Source organism: Triticum aestivum, chromosome 6B (assembly GCF_018294505.1).
Source record: "Triticum aestivum cultivar Chinese Spring chromosome 6B, IWGSC CS RefSeq v2.1, whole genome shotgun sequence".
Classification (NCBI taxonomy): domain Eukaryota; kingdom Viridiplantae; phylum Streptophyta; class Magnoliopsida; order Poales; family Poaceae; genus Triticum; species Triticum aestivum.
In genome coordinates this window covers 613,167,069-613,175,143 of record NC_057810.1, presented here as the reverse complement: position 1 = coordinate 613,175,143, position 8,075 = coordinate 613,167,069, and positions in this window count along the sequence as shown.

Sequence of the window (8,075 nt, the reverse complement as noted above, 5' to 3'; positions counted from 1 at the left end):
TTATATATAGGTAGAGGGAGCTAGGAGAGTCCAAATGAGGAGCGGTTTTCGGCCACACGATCGTGATCGAACGACCGAGAGCATGGAGGGAAGTTATATGGGTTTTGGGTCACTTTGGAAGGGGTGTTGGGCTGCACACAAAAGAGGGCTTTACGGTTACCCGGTTAACCGTTGGAGTACCAAACGACCTCCAAATGGCACGAAACTTGACAGGCGGTCTACCGGTGTTATACCAAGGCCACTTGGCAAGCCTCGGGCCATTCCGAGAATGTTTAGCACCCACTCACAACGAGAGACGAAAGGGGAACGCCGAAGGGCATAGGAGTGCCGGATTGCAAAACGGACAACGGGGAAAATGCTCGGATGCATGAGACGAACACGTATGCAAAATGAAATGCACATGATGACATGGTAAAATACAACACGCAAGAAAATGACATGGCAACGACGGCAAATAACTGGTAGACACCTGGCACATCGGATCCGGGGCGTTACAGCAACACCTCATCCCTCCTTGATAGTATTGGCTTTTCCTATAGACTCAATGTGATCTTGGATCACTGAAATATAAAATGAAGAGTCTTGAGCTTTTGAGCTTGAGACAATCCTTTGTCCTTAATATTTTGAGGGATCCACTTTCATCATCCATGCCATGCCATTCATTGAGCTTTCCTGAAATATATGTCTTGGAATAGCGTTATCTCAATGAGCTATATGTTGTTATGAATTACCAAAACCACCTAGGGATAGTTGCACTTTCAATCTCCCATTTTTAGTAACTGATGACAACATATAGATCAAAGCTTCGACATATGATAATAAGATTGAAAAACATCGTCGCTTTGAGAAGTATGTGATAAGCAAGAGCTCCCCCTAAATTTGTGCATAGTAAGATTTGCTTTGGACTGCGAATGCACAAGGAATTAGGCTCATGGGTTACTCTTCCATGTCACATACATCTTGGTGCAGCGCTCAAAATAATAAAGATTGAATACATGCACTCATCACCAAGCAAAGTGAATGATCATATAAGGATAAGTAAGATAATAACATATAATCAAGCATAAGTGTAGCTTATGATCAAACACATGATCATCAATGTCTCACAGGTAATGCATAGTATCTCAAGCAATCAAAAGCAAACAAGTTTAACCAAGAAGACAAGAGAGAACAAAAAAACAGCAAAGCTCTCTCTCGAAGCCTATGATCTATACATTTTTCTCCCCCTTTGGCAACAAGTTACCAAAAAGTTCATAGAAAATGCATAGTGCTAGATCGTCTCTCAGGCTTGGTCTTCAGTTGGTGGTGGAGTCCGGATAACTCCAAGAATGAAGGCTTCAGTTGATGTAGAGGGAGCTGGAGGAGTTGGTGCTGGAGCTGGTTGCCCTGGAGCTGTAGGAGTTGTAGCTGGTGCAGATGATGTAGCTCTTGTGTCTGTCACAGGCACTGTAGCTGACCTCTGAGCTCTAGGCACTCTGGCAAATGCATTTGTGGTTGTCTTGCCCTTTCTCTCCTGCATGTCATCCTGCAGCTGCTCCAGAACTGACTGAATCTCAGTTACTTTGACATCAAGATCATAGAATTTTTGTTCCATGATCCTTTCTAGGCTCTCCTGGTTTTGAGTTAGGGTGGCCAACCCCTTCTCAATCCTCAGTGTTGATGCTATCAAGTAACCAAGCTGATCTTGTTTGGTCTTCAAGAAATACTCATATGCCTCCTCTTGAGTTGGCATCTTGGCAGCCTTCTCTTTCCTTGCTTTCTCTTTCTTCTCTTGAGCTTGCACTGATCATGGATCATTCTCATTCATCACAACTTGATTGTCCTCAAAGTCTGGATATAGAGGAAAATGTTCCTTATCCAACTGATACTTTCCTGTGCCCATCTTTGAGTTAACCAACTCCTGAATCTGTGGGGCATATCCACAACTTCTCTTCTGATCTGCTGTAGTCCTCTTAATGGTTTCTACCATAAGGCTCATGACCTTGAATTTTTGGGGCACATAAAAAATGTGAAGCATGTTAATTGCATGCCCTCTTATCATGTTGTGGTCACCTAATTTGGGAAAAAGAGTGTGCCTTAAGATCCAGTTGATCGTAGGCAGCCCTGACAGAAGAAAATGGACTGACCCAAATGAGAAAGTCTCAAGGGCTTTGTCTGGGATCTCTTTGTACATATGTGACATAGAATTATGTCCCATCTTCTTCTTGGCATATATATCCAAATCATCTTCACTCTCTTTTGGGGCATTGATCAGTTTTGCCCATTCCTCTATGGTTGACTGATATATTGTTCCTTCAGACATCCAAACTATCCTACCATCTGGATAGAAGTGTGTTGTGGAGTAGAATTGCATAATGAGTTCATCATTCCAGTTGGTGAGCTTCTGCCCAACAAAATCTGCAACTCCACAAGCAATGAAACTGTCTTGCACCCCAGGATAGTGTTCTTCATTTTCCTTTATGTAGGTCCAGTCGACCCATCTCATATCACACACTATAGGTTTCTTGTCCAACAAGATTGTCTCATAGAAGTCGTGTTGCTCCTTGGTGTGGAACCTGTAATCTACAGCAGTCCTTCTCCTGGTGGCATATGGATCAGACAATCTCCATAGCATCAACCCTGAGTCTTTCCTGATCTTCATGTTCTCAACCACAGGATGAGCATCATTATGGTCTGGAATCTTGGGTTTGAGCTTTCTTAGGTCCTGCCCTTCTTCATCTTCCTCGGCAGCAACCTCAGGCATTGGGGCCTTGTTCTTCTCAGCTGCTGGTATACTCCTGGTATTTCTCTTTGGTGCAATCTTGGGCTTGGGCAGCTTTGGGTGCTTCTTTGGGCTTGGATGTTGCAGCCCCTGACTTTATTGCATCACCCATAAGCTTTTGTGCCTTTGGTGTTGGTGCAGCAACCTCTTCTTCCTCTTCCATAATGGAAGGTCGACCAACAACTCTAGCCATGGTCTTATTGACCCTTTCCTTCCTTTTCTTTCCTTCTGGAGCTGGCTCTTCAGGCATCTCAGGTATTTGAGATGATCCTCTGGCTTTGGACATTGGTTGTCTCCCTGTTGGCCTTTTGATCTTCATGCCTGGCTTTATGTTCTTTGCTGAGCCATACTCCTTCTTGAGCACTACCTTATTGGAAGTAGCCTCATCTTCTGCTGCCACATAGTCCTCATCCTCTGAGTCTGAGGTTCTCTTCCTTCTAGCGCTTGTGGCTGCTTGGGGCAAGTTGCTTGGAGTACTTATGTTGCCTTCATCTGAAGAACTTGAGGGACTAGTGCTCTCACTCATGTGAATCTGCTCTTCTTCCCTGTTCTGACTGTCACTTAGGTCTGACATGCTGCAAATCACTGACTGTTGACCCTGTGAATAGTTATAGTTGAGATAGAGTGGATGAGCATCACAAAATGCAGAGATTTTTGCAAAAGAATGATTTAAAAACTTAGTTTTAGTTTCCAGAGAAAGCATTTCGGATCTACCGATTTTCAAACTCGGTGATACCGAAGCAGTTTTGGAACCTAAACTAGTGATCTCGGTCAGACCGAGTCATAGTTTGGTGGCACCGAGTCTGCTAGGGTTTCACAAAGTTCTAAAATCGGTCACACCGATTTGTAATTCTCGGTTAGACCGAGACTTACTAGTGCAATGGCGTTAGCCAAGTCGGTGGGACCGAGTTTTTCAACTCGGTGGGTCCGAGATGGTTTCGGCGGAAACCTAACCCTAAATTTTCGAATCACATCTATTCTAAGGATCACATTGGCTGGATAGGAGTGTTTCAATCGTGGTAAGATCCATTACGAACACAATGTGCTGAGAATCATATGAGGAAAGCACTATGATTGAGTTCATACCCTAGTGAACTCGCTATGGCGGTAACGGCGGAGAAGAAATCCGTTGACGGCGGTGGAGACCAGCGACAGGAAGTGGCTGGCGATGAAGTCGACGATCCGTAGACCCAGTAGGCAGAGCGAGCTACGCGCGGGCAAAGGGGTTTGGAGGAATTTCCAAATTTTTGCCCGAGTCTATATATAGCCCGACACTGTCGGTGTGACCGAGTTGAATAACTCGGTGGCACCGAGATGCATAACTGTTGACAGTTACAGCAACTCGGTGTGACCGAAAAGTTCATATCGGTTGCACCGAGATGGAAAGCTTAGATCGACTTAATGATCTCGGTTGGACCGAAATGGAGGAATCAGTCGGACCAAGAATCACAAAGAAGTTTTGGAAGTTTAAGTCTATGACGAATCGGGGACTCCAAGTGCTCCTCACACAGAGTGGTTCGAATCTGACTTGATCAAATTTTGTGATGTAGCATGAATAGAGTTTGAGACGAGAAAAGCATAGATAGCTAGAGAAGGTTCTTAGGCATTCTTGTCCATCCACTTTGCCAAAGAAAAAGGAAACCAATCAATCAAAACAACAAGTGGATGTCCTCGAATGAGTAAAATATGCAACCAGCATGCTCACACAATAAAGTGACAAATTAAATATGTGGCAAAGCATGCACAACCAATTCTAGCATCTATCAAACAATTGGCGATGACTAGGTCATCTATATATGAGTATATTGACTTAGGAGTCAAATGAGAACATTTGATCATAGGTCATACTCATTGTTTAAGCTCAAGTGGGGTTACCACTTTTACATAATGCATTGATGTGTTCACATCATTAGAGTTGCTTTGACTCAATTCATAGAGTTAAGCTCCCCCTAGATGTGAGATCCCCCCTTAGAGGTATGAACTAACCTTGGGTTTTGTCAATGATGACTTCATGTAGGTGTTGAAGATGTGGATGCTCAAAGTTGATGTAGATCATTTGGAGCAATCTTTTGGAGTGAGTTGCACTTTCAATATACCTACATGGGTTAGTCCCACAAGGAACAAAACAAGAATATCCATAGACATAGAGTGATGCACACACAAGATGATGTCCATGAAATCATTTGGTTAACTTGTCCCTTGCCTTACCAACATCAGGGTTTGTGACTCCTTGAACTAGTGCAAGATGTGGAGGTTGATTGCACTTGTTCTTGCCATAAGGATATGAGTGAAGAATGTTGGTGGAGTCACCCTCAAGAACTCTCTAGTTCTTCTTCTTCGGGATCCACATCATCTTGATGGGAATCCTTGGAGTTGTGGTTGTACTTGATGAAGTAGAACTTGACGTAGTCTTGGGAACCCACTTGACCAAGGCCTTAGGTGCTTCTTCAAATGCATCAATCTCCTCTTGAAGCTTGTCCTTGCCTTTATGGTCTTGTGGTGGAAGATCATCTTGAGCTTGTGTTCCCTTGAAAGAAGTAGGATCATACTTCTCTTGTTGAGGAACAAACTTCGTCTTGGGGTATTGATCTTCTTCCCACTCAACTCCATTGGCATTGAACTTTCGTTCAAAACCAACACCTTGATTCTTCGAGTGCCTTCCTTGCTTGCGTACAATTTCCTCGAATTGCTTACTCCCGGCAAGGCTCTTGTATACACCTTTCTCTATAATTCCCTTCAATAAGCTATTTTCTTGCTCAAGTGTAACTTGGCAAAGAGAATCATTAGTGGAATCAAGAGAACTACTAGAAGCAACAATATTTGATTTAGCATTCTTATTGTTACTACTAGAGAAAGAATCTTTCATGTTCTTGTTACTAGACTTGACTTGAGGCATGTAAGTAGATAATAGTAAACGCTTGGCAATATAAGAAGAACTTTTCTTGCGAAGATCATCATTGATTGCCTTTAAGAACTCATGCTCTTGCTCAAGATTGAGCTTTTCAAAGTGTAACTTCTCATGAGCCCTTAAAAGTTCTCGATGATTTTCGAAGATAGTTTCATGAGCTAACTTAAGAGTGTTTAGTTCTTTAGTTAGAAGCTCAATCTTCTCATTATCATTGTCATTCGTTTTATCTTGTTTAGGATGATTAATTGACATTTCATCATAGTATTCATCACTAGAGTTGTCAATAAGTAAATCATCATCACCTAGCAAGTCATCTTCATCACTATTGAAATCAACATACTCGGGATGTGTTACCTTTGGACCTTTGGCCATCAAGCATCTTCCAATTCCTTCATTTGGTGAGTCAAATATGTCGTAGGAGTTGGTTGACACAAGTGCTAGACCGGCAACACCTTCATCTTGAGTATGTTCAGAGTCGGAGTGATAGCTTCTCTCGGAGTGATGTTCAGATTCGGAACCGGATACCCATTCACCAACATGAGCTTGATGTCTTCGTTTTGTGTAGCTCTTTGATGACTTGTCCTTCCTTTCCGAATCTTTGCTTCTCCGTGAGGGTCTTCATTCATAACGATCATCTCTACTCCTTCTCTCTCTTGGCGGTGATTCTTCTCTTCTACTTCTTCTTTTTGGAGAATTTTCTCTTCTTTTGTAGGGTGTCGTACACTCATTGGAATAGTGTCCGGGTCTCCCACAATTGTAGCAATTGCGCTCTCGACTGGAAGATCTTTTGTCATTGTAGGACCTTGACTTAGAGCTTCTTTCTTTGCTTCTACTCTTGTAGAATTTGTTGAAATTTTTCACCATTAAGCTCAATTCTTCATTGAAGGTTTGTTTCTCACTTGATGATGTGGGGGCTTCACATGAGGCTTTGTAAGCACCACTTGACTTGTTGTGAAGTTCCTCCTTATCCTTGAGTGACATCTCATGAGCAACAATTCTACCAATGACCTCAGTTGGCGTCAGATTCTTGTAATTGAGCATCATTTGAATCAATGTGCACACGGTATCATATTTTCCATCCAATGCTCTTAGGATCTTCTTGATGATGAATCTGTCTGTCATCTCTTCACTCCCTAAGCCGGCAATCTCATTTGTGATAAGAGCAAGCCTAGAGTACATTTCAGCGACACCTTCACCATCCTTCATTTTGAACTTGTCAAGCTGACTTTGGAGCACATCCAACTTGGATTCCTTGACGGAGTCGGTACCTTCATGCATATCAATCAAAGTGTCCCAAATTTCCTTTGCATTCTCAAGACGGCTGATTTTGTTGAATTCTTCAGGGCACAATCCGTTGAAGATGATATCACAAGCTTGAGCATTCTATTGCAGCATCTTCAATTCTTTCGCATTAGCTTCACGGTTCGGCTCTCTCCCATCAAAGAATTCACCTTGCAAGCCAATACAAATAATTGCCCAAACGACGGTGTTATGTCCGAGAATATGCATTTTCATCTTATGCTTCCAATTAGCAAAATTAGTTCCATCAAAGTAAGGACCTCTACGGTGATAATTTCCCTCGCTAGACGCCATACTCTCCTAGGTTGTGAAACCAAGGTTATGACCACCAAAAGCTATGGAAATCAAAGCAAATGGAGACCAAGGCTCTGATACCACTTGTAGGACCTTGAAGTATGTCTGGAGGGGGGTGATTAGACTACTTGACCAATTAAAAACTTAACCTTTTCCCAATTCTAGAGTTTGACAGATTTTAGCAACTTTGGACAAGTCAAGCAATCATCAACCAAATCAAGCAAGCATGCAAAGAGTATATAGGCAGCGGAAATTAAAGCATGCAACTTGCAAGAAAGTAAAGGGTAGGGTTTGGAGGATTCAAACGCAGTTGGAGACACGGATGTTTTTGGCGTGGTTCCAATAGGTGGTGCTATCGTACATCCACGTTGATGGAGACTTCAACCCACGCAGGGTAACGGTTGCACGAGTCCACGGAGGGCTCCACCCAAGAAGGGTATCACGCCCAATATGCGACCCTATCCAAAAGGAACTCGAAGGTCCCACCAAGGATAGACCCGCATATTGGAACTCTTTTTCAAGGTGGATATCATTACATCAACATTACATAATAGATGGGGATACATACATAAGGCATAAAGTGCCACATGAATACAACATCATCATACATAAGATCAACATCCGTCTAAGGATGAATCACAAACAAAAACTCAAACGACATCCACCCTGCTAGCCCAGGCTGCCGACCAGGAACCTATCCCCTAATCGAAGAAGAAGCAGAAGAAGAACTCAACGCAAGCAAGCATCACTCTCGCGTCATGATCATCGCATAAACCTGTACCTGCAACTGTTGTTGTAGTAATCTGTGAGCCA